The sequence below is a fragment of the Marmota monax genome, unplaced genomic scaffold, assembly GCF_021218885.2.
Source record: "Marmota monax isolate L192 unplaced genomic scaffold, Marmota_monax_Labrador192_F-V1.1 WCK01_AAM20220418_F8-fsc00065, whole genome shotgun sequence".
In the NCBI taxonomy this organism is placed as follows: domain Eukaryota; kingdom Metazoa; phylum Chordata; class Mammalia; order Rodentia; family Sciuridae; genus Marmota; species Marmota monax.
The window spans coordinates 9673057-9687323 of record NW_026694038.1 but is presented as its reverse complement, the minus strand read 5'-3'; the positions used below and the strand labels follow the sequence as shown (position 1 = coordinate 9687323).

Below are 14267 nucleotides of genomic sequence, written 5' to 3'. Positions count from 1 at the left end.
GACAGAGCAGAGTCCATCATCCCACCCAGATCCACACATTGGCTTTGGAGAGATTTATGCCAGATACCAGGGACTTAAAAGAGACAGAAAGTTCTTCCTGACCACCAGCATGGACTTCTTACTCTGAGAGCCCATCTTCTTGGCCACACTTTATAGAGCCAGTGAAGACATGCCAGCAACTGTCCCACGAACAACTTGACATTAGAGCACCAGATCTGTTTGATGGTGGCAGCAAAGCACTACTATATCCAGGTAATTGAAGACCCACTTTAAAAACTGCCGATTTGAGATAAAAATCAAGGGTATCACTCATAACTCAGTTTTGAGTTTCTACTATCCCAAATGACATGTTCAGAAACCAATAATAAATTGTACCCATGTTTCCCAGCTAAGGAGACATTAAGACATTGATTCAAATCCCTTTAGTCAATCCACATTGCCCTGAGGTCATCCTGCAAAGTGCGTATCAAAATATACGAAGTTAGGGTGACAAAGTTTGACGATGATGTTATTATACAAGTCAAACTTGGAAGGTCATATTAAAAGTATATCTATTCTGAGAGAAAAAGCATCAAATCCTTTGTGTACACATTTAGTTTTATTGTAACAAAGTAACTTATACACTTTTAACGTTTAAAACTGAGCATCATCTTTCTTTTCCAGTGAAAACAAAAAAGAAAATTTAAAAATAAACAAACAAAATTACAATAGAGAATGTCAATTCCAAATAAAATCCTACAGGTTCTGCTGATTCTCCCATTGAGTGGCAGGGCTCAAGCCATCATTAGGAGAGAATTTTATTTTAAAAGTGTCATCTTAAACTGCAAGGATGTCCATTAAACATCACAATTAAACATGCCAAAGGAGAAGCCATGTTGTCAAAATGCCCATTTAACCCACCCAAACATCTCAAACCCACCCTTTGCTGACCTTCTATAACCCCATTTTTAAAAGTTTTTTTTTCTTTGTTTAAAAAAGAAAAAGTAGACAGATACATGTTGGTAAATGCTAACTGTCCATATTCACATAGAGACACAGTGTAATCTCTGAGCCCAATATACAGAGAAAGGAGGAAAAAAGCTAGAATTCTATGCACTACTACACAGGGTCCTAGCACCCTCCAGCTTCCAGCAGAGTGAAAGTAGCAGAAGGTTTTTCTTTTTTCCCACAGAGCACGGTGGTGTTGATTCCATACAGTTTTTTTTTTTTTTGTTTTGAGACAGGAAGGGATAAAAATGAATTTAGTAGAACAGAAGGTATAGAGATTCTTTTCCCATTGTACTCTGCTCAAGGTATTTCCCCCCAAAATAAGTTGAGAAACATGGTTTGAGAAAAGACACCTCAAGAACAGGGCGACTGAGCACAGGGAGTGGGGGGAAGTGGGGAGGGGGGACTGCAACTTGCTCCCAGGGACTGAATTAAAAAAACAAAAACAAAAAAAAAAAAGAAAGAAAGAAAGATAAAAGGTTGGAATCCATCAGTGTTCAATTAGTTGTCTTCTCCTTCATCCTCCTCTCCTTCCTCCCCTTTATCATCATCTTCATCTTCTTCACCTTCATCCTCATCCCCTTCTTCATCGATATCTTCCAGTCCTTTATCATCATCATCATCATCTTCATCTTCCCCTTCCCCTTCATCATCCATATCAGGAACCAAATAGTCCTGCAATGGATTTGGCCAAATATCATCTTTGATGACTTCTCCTAACTCATCTGCACCTGCATCAGAATGGTCAGTAAGCCAGGTAAAGAAGCTCTCTGGTTCTTCATGCTGCCTCTTCCTGCTAGCTTTATTCTGCATTTGACTTGAACGTTTCCTCAGATCCTTTCCAGATTTCCATTTGATTTCAGTGGACTTTGAAGATGGATCACCACTCTCATTCAGATGAAATTCTTTGGAGAGAACTTTATTTTCGAAGTAAGGATTTTCATCAAAATACAAATGTATCCTGTAACCTGATTTGATATCTTCAAATTCTGTCGCTTCATCTCTGGTCAAATAATGCAGCGCCTCTTCATCTTCCTTCCCAAGCGGTGCAGACACTTGTGGGTGGTTGACAAATGTTGTTACCCCAAAATTTGGGATTTTGGCGATCAGTTCTGACCTCTTCTGAAAAAATGGTTGGTGGAGTTTGTTATATTTCTGTTTTACTTTCAATATCTCCTCACTGGCTTGTTTGTTAAGTCTGTATTTCATTTTGTACTTCATTGATATGTTCAATTGCTTCTTGTTCTTTTTCTCCCTTCGGCAAACCCAGAGAGGCTGATGAATCCGCCTGTTTAGGGGCGGCAGGCAGTTTGGGTTTTTTGGTTTGAGACTGGAGTGGAGATCGGCGTTTGGGGGCCATCCTGTGAGGGAAGTCAAGGAGCAGACCCACAGGTCTCACAGCTCACCAGGGAGAAGTGCCTGGTTTTGGGATCAGGGTGATATTGGCCTAATAGAATGAGTTTGGAAGTGCTGCCTCTTTTTCTATTTCCTGAAATAAATTGGAGAGTATTGGTATCAGTTCTTCTTTAAAGGTCTTGTAGAACTTGACTGTGTACCCATCTGGTCCTGGGCTTTTCTTGGTAGACTTTTGATGGCTTCTTCTATTTCGTCACTTGAAATGGGATCTGTTTAAATTGTGTATGTCATCCTGATTCAATTTGGGCAAATTAAATTACTCTAGAAATTTGTCAATGCCTTCGATATTTTCTATTTTATTGGAGTTCAAGTTTTCAAAATAATTTCTAATTATCTTCTGTATTTCTGTAGTGTCTGTTGTGATTTCCTTTTTCATCACGTATGTTAGTAATTTGAGTTTTCTCTCTCTTCTTCATTAGCATGGCTAAGGGTCTGTCAGTTTTATTTATTTTTTCAAAGAACCAACTTTTTGTTCTGTCAATTTTTTTCAGTGGTTTCTTTTGTTTTAATTTCATTCTTTTAAAAAATTTTTCTTTTAAACTGAAAACAGTGGCATTGTTTTACATATTTAGCAATATCTTTAATATCTGCCTAATAGAAGATAGTTGGATTTTCGTATTTGCTTCATTTATTCTGTTGGATTATTATTTTGATTAAAGTATATGAAGAGAATCTGGGTTTGGATATATAGAAGAGTATTAATTAGAAGAGTATTAACTTGTTCAGGTAATTGTGGATATTCCTTGGTATTACACTAAAATTTGGCAAGGGTTAGAAGGAAGGTTAGTTGTATTGTTGAATCTAAAACACCATATCACCATATGAAATTTTTGTACTCTGTTATAGTGTATCTCTTATTTTTTTTTTACTCTTTGAATGGCTCCCCCATCCCTGTTTGTGATTTTATAACATCATATATTGATCATTTGGAAAATACTGACTTTACTGAAATATACCGATATTCATGGATATCTAAATGTTGACAGGCATCATCATACAATATCTAAAAATAATTCACTAATACCTCATCAGAAAAATTAATCATTGAGACCTGTCATGTGGAGACACAAATTTTACAAAATTCTAATATTCCCTTGAAAGCTTGAATGTTATCATTGGCAAAAAAACCAAAAAAAAAAAAAAAAACCAAAAAACAAAAACAAACAGAAAAAAAACTGTCATCTGTTTTCCTTTCATTGATAGGCTTGCATCATTCTGTTTTTAGAAAATGTTTACCATATATCCAACTCGGGAAAACAATAGTTTGTAGCCTATCAAGTAAAAATGGTGTTTTATGAAAAAAAAAATTTGATGAGCTCAGATTCAATTACCTAAGTGCTTTTTCTTGAGATAGCCACCGTATTGTGGTGTGTTGCATAAGTTCTTTGTATATCTTTCATATTTTGTCACAGAATTTTACAAAGATACATGTTTAAGGGTAGAGATTAATAAAAGAGAAGGAAAAAAAAAGGTTTTTACTCCACTAAGGACATTTTAAAAGATGGTGGTGAAGCCCGGCATAGTTGTGCATACCTGAGATCCCAGCTATTTGGGAGGTTGAGGCAGGAAGATCTCAGGAGGCCAGTCTTTGCAATTTAGCAAGATCCTGTCTCAAAATAAGGAACGTAAAAGGACTGAAGATGTAGCTGAGTAGTATAGCACCCCTAGGTTCAATACCCAGTATCTCTCTCAAAAAAAAGTGATTATTAGTACCATTAGGGATTATTGACTTAATGCACACTCAGGCACTAGCATTTTTGCCCACTATTGGTATTGAACTGTCATTAGACAGGACAATTAGAATTATTTATTCTCAGGGCCTGCCGGAGTTTGTGGGCTTTACTTTGAGAACTGCTTTTGGACCAGTATCAGTGTTCAGGGCTTGGCTGTTACCTCCTCTGAATTATTTTGTTTTTTTTTTTTAAAGAGTGAGAGAGAGGAGAGAGAGGGAGAGAGAGAGAGAATTTTTTAATATTTACTTTTTAGTATTTGGCGGACACAACATCTTTATCTGTATGTGGTGCTGAGGATCGAACCTGGGCCGCACGCATGCCAGGCGAGCGCGCTACTGCTTGAGCCACATCCCCAGCCCCCTCTGAATTATTTTGGATATCTCAAGTTGATATTGTTTCTTCCTTCATCATTTTGTTACAGTATTTAACATCATGCACTTTGTGAGTTCCCAAAGATGGAGTAGTGTGTGAGTCATCATCCAATTCTCCTGTGCTTGGTATGTGGTTCTTGGAACACAGTAGTCGGTCAGTAAATGCTTACGAAGTGAACTTGGTAACTGAATGAACAGGTTTAAGAACCCCCAAACTAGTCTGGAATCTTTCACTAGAGGAGAAATTGCTTTATGTATCTGTATTCAAAAATTTCTAAGAGCATGTATTTTAGGCACAGAACTTTAAAAAGTATTTACAGTGATGTCTTAGAATTATACATAAAAGATGAAATTACTCTTATTAGTCTTTGTTTTAGAAGGGGATTTCTGTGACTAATTAATGCAAGAATGGATCAAAGAGTAAATTTTGAATAACACTCTCTTTGGGGACATGTCTCCTCCCCACTGAGGCTTAAACTCAGGGCTTTACAAAAAACTTTGTAAAATAGAAATAGAAGGACCCTTTTTTGGGACTAAGGATAGAGCATATGCCTAGCATGCCAAAGGCTCTAGGTTCATTCCTTAGGAAAAAAAGACCCTTCCTTAATATGTAAATACTGACTTTTTTTTTAAATGATATTATCTGTGGATTGTAGTTAGTGTTATGAATATTGCAATCCCATTTAAAATTAGAAATGAGATTGAGTTAACAGTTAGTGTTCTTTTTTTTTCCAGTGCTGGGGATTGAACCAAGGACCTTGTGCAAGCACTCAACCGACTGAGCTACATCCCCAGCCCAACAGTTAATGTTCTAAAAAATAGTGTGTTAGAAGTAGTATTCTAGAAATATTAGTGCAGTAAGACCAAAAAATCCCAGCAAAACATAACAAATTAGAGGGGCTGGAGTTGTGGCTCAGAGTAGAGTGCTTGCCTAGTGCTTGCCTGGGAGGTGCTGGGTTCCATCTTCAGCACCACATAAAAATGGATAAAATAAGGGCTGCAGTTGTGGCTCAGCGGTAGATCACTTGCCTAGCATGTGGGAGGCCCTGGGTTCAATCCTCAGCACCACTGAAAATAAATAAATAAAGGTATTGTGTACAACTACAACTAAAAAATATTTATTAAAAAGGATAAATAAAGGTATTATATCCAACTACAACTAAAAATATACATATTAAAAGAAAAACATAACAAATTAGAAAGAAGCAGAGTATACTATTTTCAGATAATCTGTCTACTTGAAAAATCCAAGACTAATTTGAAAGTTATAACAGGAAGAGTCAAAGAAAGTGTTTCAAGTAACAAGAAGAAAATAAATAAATTTTAAATATTTTAACAATAGCTTATTATATATATAAAATGAAAAATTTTTAGCCTGGTGTGGTGGAACATGCTTGGAATTCCAGATACTTATGAGGTTGAGATAGATCCCAAGTTTAAGGCCAGCCTGTGCAATTTAGTGGACTCCTTGCTGCTAAACGAAACAAAAAAGGTATGGGGATATAGCTCAGAGAGAACACTCCTGTGATTAAACCTCAGTACTATGACAAACACCCTGTTTAGAATAGGATAAAAAAAATGTAAGCATTCTCTTTTTTTAAATTGAGGATTTATTTATTTAATGTTCAGTGTACACAGGGCCTTGTGCATGCTGTACAAGAGCTCTACCAGTGAGCTATACCTCCTAGCCCAGTAACTGAGGAAATTTAAGCAGATAAGTAATTTGGATAAGTCACTTAATTAGAACATAAGTCTTTGAGGGCATCACAGCAGCGGGCCTCAAATTATACTAGTAATGAAAACAGCATGGTATTGGGACCAAAACAGACACGAAGAACAATAGAATAGAATGGAAGAGACAGAGACAAACCCATATAGATACAAAGGTGCCAAAAAATATGTTGGAGAAAAGATAAGCTTTTTGGGGGGTGTGTGTGTTACTGAGGATTGAACTCAGGAAAACTCAACCACTGAGCCACATCCCCAGGCCTATTTTGTATCTCATTTAGAGACAGGATCTCACTGAGTTGCTTAGTGCCTCACTGTAGCTGAGGCTGGCTTTGAATCCTCCATCCTCCGGTCTAAGCCTCTTGAGCCTCTGGGATTACAGGCATGTGCCATCGTGCCCGGCAAAAGATAGCCTTTTTAAGAAATGATGCTGGGAAAACTGGATATCCATGTGTAGAAGAATGAAATTGATCTCTTTTTTCAAACCCTGCACAAAAATCAATTCAAAGTGGATCAGAGACCTATGAATTAGACCTGTAACTCTACAGTTGCTAGAAGAAAATGTAGGCTCAACATTTCCTATCGGCATAGGTACCAACTTTCTTAACATAATTTCTAAAGCTCAAGAAGTAAAACCAAGAATCAAGAAATGGGATCAAATTTAAAAACCTCTGGACAGTAAAGGAAAGGAGCATGAAGAGAGAGCATACAGAATGGGAGAAGATCTTTGCCACCTGCTTTTCAAATAGGGGGTTACTATCCAGAATATATAAAGAACTCAAATAAGCCAGGCATGGTGGTGCACCCCTGTCATCCCAGTGGCTTGTGAGGCTGAAGCACGAGGATCACAAGTTCAGAGCCAGCCTCAGCAACTTAGCAAGGCCCTAAAACAACTTAGACCTTGTCTCAAAGTAAACAAACAAAAGGGACTGGGGAAATGGTTCAGTGGTGAAGTACCAGTGGGTTCTATCCCTGTTACTAAAAACAAAACAAAACAAAACAACAACCAACAAACCAAAAGAACAAAAACTTAACACAAAAACCTCAAAACAAACAACAACCAAAAGACCTAATTAATAAATGGGCAAAAGAACTAAGTAGACATTCTCAAAAGAAGAAATGCAAATGGAGCATATATATGAAAAAATGTTAAACAATTCTAGCAGTCAGGGAAATGTGAGTCAAAACTATGTTGAGCCAGACATGGTGGCTCACACCTGTAATCCCAGCGGCTCAGGAGGCTGAGGCAGGAGGATCTTGAGTTTAAATCCATCCTTAGCAAAAGCGAGGTATTAGGCAAATCAGTGAGACCTTGTTTCTAAATAAAATACAAAATAGGGCTGGGTATGTGGCTCAGTGATTGAGTGCCCCTGGGTTTAATCCCCAGTATGCCCCCCCCCCCAAAAAAAAAAAAAACGACATTGAGATTTCATCTCACTCCAGTTAGAATGGCAATGATAAAAAATACAGATAATAAGGGGCTGTGGTTGTGGCTCAGTAGTAGAGCGCTCACCCAGCATGTGTGAGGCACTGGGTTCAATCCTTAGCTCCACATAAATAAATAAATAAATGTGGATATTGTGTCCATCTACAACAACAAAAAATATTTTAAAAAAGGAACACAAATAATAATAAAATTTGAGGAGGATGCGGGGGGGATATACTTGTACATTGTTGGTGGGACTGCAAATTATTACAACCATTATGGAAAACAGTATGGAGATAATAATAATAAAAAAACCCCAACAACAAAAAACAGCAAGAACTAGAAAGGGAACCACCATATATAATCTAGCTCTCTTACTTCTTGGTATATATCCAAGAGATCTATACCATCCACATATTATAGAGATGCAGCCATGTCAGTGTTTACAGCTGTGCAGTTCCCAAATAGCCAAGCTGTCAAACCAGCCTAAATGTCTGTCAACAGATGAATGGATAAAGAAAATGTGGAGATGTGTGTGTGTGTGTGTGTGTGTGTGTGTGTGTGTGGCTTGTGTACGTACACACATTGGAGTTTTACTCAGTCGTAAAGAAGAGTGAAATTATGGCATTTGCTAGTAAATAGATGGAACTGGAGAACATCATGCTAAGTGAAATAAGCCAGACCCAGAAGGGTCAAATATTTTCTCTTACATGCAGAAGCTAGATAAAAATAAGGGGGAAAAGAGGTGATGGTGGTGGTGGTATAGGAATCCCATGAAAATTGAAGAGAGATCAGTGGAAGAAGGAGACTGATGGGGCGGGAGAAGAGACAGGAAAAGGGAGGAATGGTGGAATAAATCTGACCAAACTTTCCTATGAACATATATATGAATATAGTACAATGAATTTCACTTTTATGAATAACCATAATGCACTAAAAACTATGAATAAATAGATCTTTTAATAAGCTGTTGTGCAGATTGAATAAAGAAAAGGGCAAAATAATCTCATGACTCTGTCTGTAGGAAAAGAATTTTTTAGTTGAGCAAGCAGAAACTCATGTTACCCCCCCCCACCCCAATACATTAAAGGCTTAGGCCTCAGGTGCTTTAGGAACTATAGAAGTAGTCCTGGCAATCCAAAGTAATATCACAATTATAATTTTGTATTAATAGTTTTCTAGGTGGTCCTCAGGATAAAGATTATATTAAAGTCTGTACAAGTAAACTAAAATGAAAGGGGATATATTGGGGAATGATATTGAACAAACTATATTGTTATATTGTGTGCATGTATGAATATGTAACAATGAATCCCACTATTACTTATAATGAATGCACCAATAAAAAAATCAATACATGTCCATCATGTCCACCTTTCCTTAAGGGAACCCCTTTTTCTTGTTGATTGCCTTGTATAGGAATTCTACAATGTAGGACTTTCCATTTTTCCACACACGCAAACACAAAAATCCAGCCCATAAAAGAATGAGTTTTCTTGGGTGTGCAGAGAAAATAGTAAGTTCTATTAAACACTGTGAGTGCTTGTAAGGTGAAATGGGAGAAGAAAGAGCAAAAGAAATGTTCAGGTGCCATCTTAGTCTCTTTCACAGTTAGTTGGCAGAAGGATAGGGCTTCTTCCAGGATGTTTAAAAAAAATTGTCCTTTGTACAGAATTAATTTTCCATGAAAAGTGTCATGAACTGTTAGGGCCTCCAGGTGGAGCAAGAAATCTCTATTCCCAAACTGCTAGCTTGGGGAACATATTTGAGTGATAAGCCTTCAACTTAAGTTCCCCCACTTTACCAAGTACTTTGCAAAAATACTTTCTTGTATATTTGTGTCATTCTCACTACAATCTTATGAGGTACTGGTACTCTTTTTTTTTTTTTTTTTTTTAAAGGTACTGGGCATTGAACCCAGGGGTGCTTAACCACTAAGCTACATTCCCCAGCCCTATTTTTTATTTTATTTTAGAGAAAGGGTCTCACTGAATTTCTAAGTGCCCCGCTTTTGCTGAGGCTGGCTTTGAACTCTTGATATCTCCTTCCTCAGCCTCCCGAGTGGCTGGGATTACAGGTGTGTGCAACTGTGCTCGGTGGTGCTGGTACTCTTGTCTTATTTTGTAGATGACAGAATTGAGGGTTAGGTATAATAAGTAATTTGAATTTTTGGAGCTACTGTTGTAGTACAGGTAGTCTTCCAGTGCCCACAATTCTAATCACCATTGTACATTTCACTTCACTGTTAAATTGTTACGATGATTATAAAAGTATATGATTTTTGTTTTTTATAATATATACTTATAGTTAATGTAGGTAATGTAGAAAAAAGGGAAAAAATTTGTACACAGTGTCATACAGTCACTTTGAATATAAATTAATCTGGATTCTGTATTAAATCCTACATACTGATCAACCAACCATTGCTGCTACTGTGTGTTCCTCTGAGCCCCAGGCCACTATTTACTAGACTTAAGTTTTACAGCGAGCACTTACTATACATAGAAAAGAACATGTCCTTAGTACATAGACAATCATTTGGTTCTATATATACTCTTTTGTTTGTTGATTTGTTTATCCTTTTAAAAAGATCATGGAATCCTTTTTTTTTTTTTAAATAATAAGGCTTTCTTGCTTTAGGAAAAGTGTCAATTGTATCCATCATACCAGATGGAGCAGAGTTGCACTTCTAAATTTTTCAGCAGTAAGACTCTACTAAAATAGCAATAAAAATTAATTACTTTAATTGATTAGTCTCACTCTTCTTCCCCTTGGGGGAAGCGAGTTCATTATCTCTTTTACATTAAAAATGTGACCCCTTCAACTAAATCCTCTTCTTGAGCTGCCTTTGTGTTTCCAGGCCTCAGATAGCTGCATGTACCTAGAATAAGAGGAAAAAGGTTGTGTTCCCTTTTCAAAATTAGGATGGCATGATGATTTGATGCCTGACTGTGAGTGTAGGTCTGTATTTCCACACACAAATTGTGAGTTCATGTTCAGACATTTTTTTCCTTTTTTATATTTAACCTGTTTCCCCCCCTTTTGATATGATTTTTTTTTTTTAAATAAAATGCTCCTGGCATAGTTCTAATTCTGAGAAACTCACGAGATTTTCTTCATAAAACTTATTTTCTACTTAAGCTAGAGACACATACAACATTAAGATGAACTGCAGATGAAGACATTTGTGTTTTGACTAAACGCTTCTCCAACTGGAGGTGGCAGCTTGCCAGGGCAAGGGCCGCAGTAAGCCAGCATGTTTTCCTTCGTGACTGTTTTTTTCTTTGTTCAAACAGGGTACATCCTGCTACTTCATGGGTAGAAAAACCCTCACTCCTTTCCTTCATGAGATTTCAAAAGAATGTTGTTTGTCTAGTTTAAAAGTGTTGACCAGAAGATGACTGTGTTACAGTCTCTTAAGTATAAAAATTTTTATTTAAAACAGTTTGGTTCTAATGAAATGTCCTTTGCAGTAGTAATTCATAGTTATTATGCTTTCATTAATATGTGAATCTATTGATTTATGGTAGTTTTGTTAAACATATTTAAATGTATGAAGTGAGAGTGTAGAGGAAACTAACCCTCCAGGGCCTAACCCTCCAAGGCCCAAGGCCCTGAAAAGATCGCAGTGCTTCTTCTCTCCATGCAAAGTGAAAAATGACAACACCAAAGTGCAAATTAGTATTCAAGTCCAGCAGAATTCTCATGATTACTCAGGGCTTCTAAAAGTGTATCAGACATAAATTGTATCTATCTTTCTATCTACCATTTAAAAAAAAATTTAAAAATTTGTCCTAATTATTTACACATGACAATAGATTGCATTTTGACACATTATACATAAATAGATGTATGTATAACTTCTCATTCTTCTGGTGGTACATGATGTAGAGTTTTACTTGTTATACTATTTTTAATTTTTAGTAGTAGATGGACACAATATCTTTATTTTGTTAATTTTTTTTAATGTGGTGCTAGGATTGAACCCAGTGCCTCCTATGTGCAAGCGCTCTTTACAACTGAGCTACAACTTCAACACCTATTTTTTTTTTTAAGAGGCATCCCCACACTCTTTTTATTTATGGTGTTGGTGATCAAACCCAGGACTAGGCAAATACTCAACCCCAGCTCCTCCTAATTTTATACTCCTTTATGTTGGTTCCATAAGCATGTTGAAGGGGGTCTGAGTATGCCCCCAAATACACAACTTTGGTTTAAGGAAAACATTTAATTTTAAGTGGAATGCATTTAGTTCTCTGCCCATCCCCTTTCTAAAAAGCAGTACATAATTTTTCATATTTGAAGATGTTCCTTACTAACCAACCCTTGTTTACCTTACATGTCCTAGTTGCCTTTCCAATTTATACTTCCCTAAAGCCTAAAACATCCTTTCCTTTCTTTAACCCTTTCTCTACAGTTATCTTTGGTTTAGACAGTGTATAAGCCCCATGCTTGAGACCCTGGCTTTAATACTCAGCACTGGGGGGGGGGGAAGTACATAAACCCCAATTCTAACTACTTCATTGAGTTACTTAGTAATTCTCCTGTGTATGTAAGTATTGCATGAATAAATATTTTTTTTTGTCCAGTTCGTCTATTTTCCATTTGATTCAGGGGTTGTACCTGCTAAATTGAGGAGGGCAGAGGAAGAGCTTTTCCTGCTATACAGTGTGCTGCTTCTTCCTGTTGTGTAATTCAGCACTTGACTCCCCTAAATTATGCAAAAGAATTAAAATAAAAGAAGAATGAGGGAGACAGCATAGATTTAAGAAGTTATTTCTCTAGATAAATGAAAATAGTAATTCCTTTGCATGGACTAGTGCTGTGATGAATTAGTAGACAGCAGAATTTTTGTTAAGTAAACATCTTATATTCTCTCCCTGAGGATTAAAAAAATCCCAGAGAACATAAAAATCTGTAAAAATATGATTTTGGTCTAATGTATTTTATTTTACTTGTAGATGGACACAATCTATTTATTTATTTATTTATTTTTATGTGGTGCTGAGGATCAAACCCAATGCCTCATATATGCAAGGCAAGTGCTCTACCACTGAGCTATACCCCAGCCCTAAAGTATTTTATTTTGAACAATATTTATGCCACAGTTCGAGATTCTTCTATAGTCTAGACTAGAATGATATCATTTTCCAGTTAGGTCAGGGATCTTTTTTAGTTAGTTAGTACTTTGGTTTTAAAAACCATATACTTTCTGTTTTCTCTCTAGTTTAGGATCACTCTGAATTTTAGCAAGGTGTCCCTAATTCAAGGGGATTTGTAGGCAGCATGTAGCAGTTAGTATAGTAAGTGGGATGAGAGCAGGCCTTGGTGCTTAGGTTGGATTGCCTACACATCACATACCATGAATCTCTGGATTTCTGTAGTGACAATAGCAAAAAAAAAAAAAAAAAGTAAAGAAAAGATGGACCCAATTTTTTTTTAAGCTTACCACTTTTTCTTAGCCATTGGTCATCTTAGTGAAGCTTAGATATTATCTAATGAGAAATGAAGAATTAAGACAAAATCAGGCCAAGTCTTTGGGCAAGACATTCCTCTTACTATAGTATACAAACATGCATATCCTGCTTTATTCTAGAAAGGTAATAAGGTGGCACTGCTCTGCAGGTTTTGTTTTTTTTTTTTATATTTTTAATTGTAGATGGACACAGTACCTTTATTTACTTACTTTTATGTGGTGCTGAGGGTCGAATCCAGGGCCTCTCACATGCTAGGCCAGCACTTTACCACTGAGCCACAACTCCAGTCCCTGTTCTGCAGTTTTTATGGTCTAAGTGAGATTTATTTGTAAACACACTTATTAGTCTCAAGTTGAAATAAATCTGACTTCCAAATGGTGTGTACTCATTTCAACAAAGCTGACATTCTATCTCAAGGTCTTGTTACACTTTTAGGGTTTGAAAATGTTCGCTAGTCATAAATCTTATCCTTTGATGTTAGAATCAATTTTTTGGAATCAGACAGAAGTCATTGGGTGCCAAGTCCGGTGAATAACCTGGATAGGCAGTCTGGATTGTTAGAGCTTTTGGTTTATTGTTTTTGACTCATGGACTATGAGCCAAAAACGTTTTCAGGATGATGAAACCACTTTCTGAGCCATAGTTAACTCTTTGTTACATCCATTGGTCTTGAACAATGGGTCCCATTGACTCTTTGATCTTGGTGGGATGCTGTCATTGTAGCAGTGCCACTGAGATCAAACAAACAAGTTAGCACTGTCCTCACTTGTGATTTTGATATGGATGTGTTCTTGGGTTTAGACTATAACAAAATTTTCCTTTTCGAATTTCATGTTTTCATGAAACTTTTAATTATTAACTTTAGTAATTTTCTTGAAATAGTATTTTCCCCAGCTCTTTGTGAAAGATCCAAAACAGCAGGTTCTAACTGCTCTTTATCACTTAGTAAAAACATGCTTGTGTTTTTTCCTATGTAATCATTCAGTTGGATGAATCAAAAATTATTTAGCAGCATTTTATAAAATGAGGAGACAGGCTTATGGAAGCTGAAACTTAATGTAAAGAATCAGATACTAAGGAGTCAAGATCCACCTTTTGGGGCTAGAGTTTGAATATGTTTAAGTACACA

General features: G+C 36.6%; 1 protein-coding gene and 1 pseudogene across 9 annotated transcripts in view; one reads left to right on the top strand and one right to left on the bottom strand.

The window, feature by feature from the left end:
• The window catches only part of Srpk2 (SRSF protein kinase 2), a 215953-nt gene that overhangs the window by 32803 nt on the left and 168883 nt on the right, over nt 1-14267 (top strand). The window lies entirely within an intron of this gene.
• On the bottom strand, nt 1472-2347 carry LOC124106529 (protein SET-like; annotated as a pseudogene).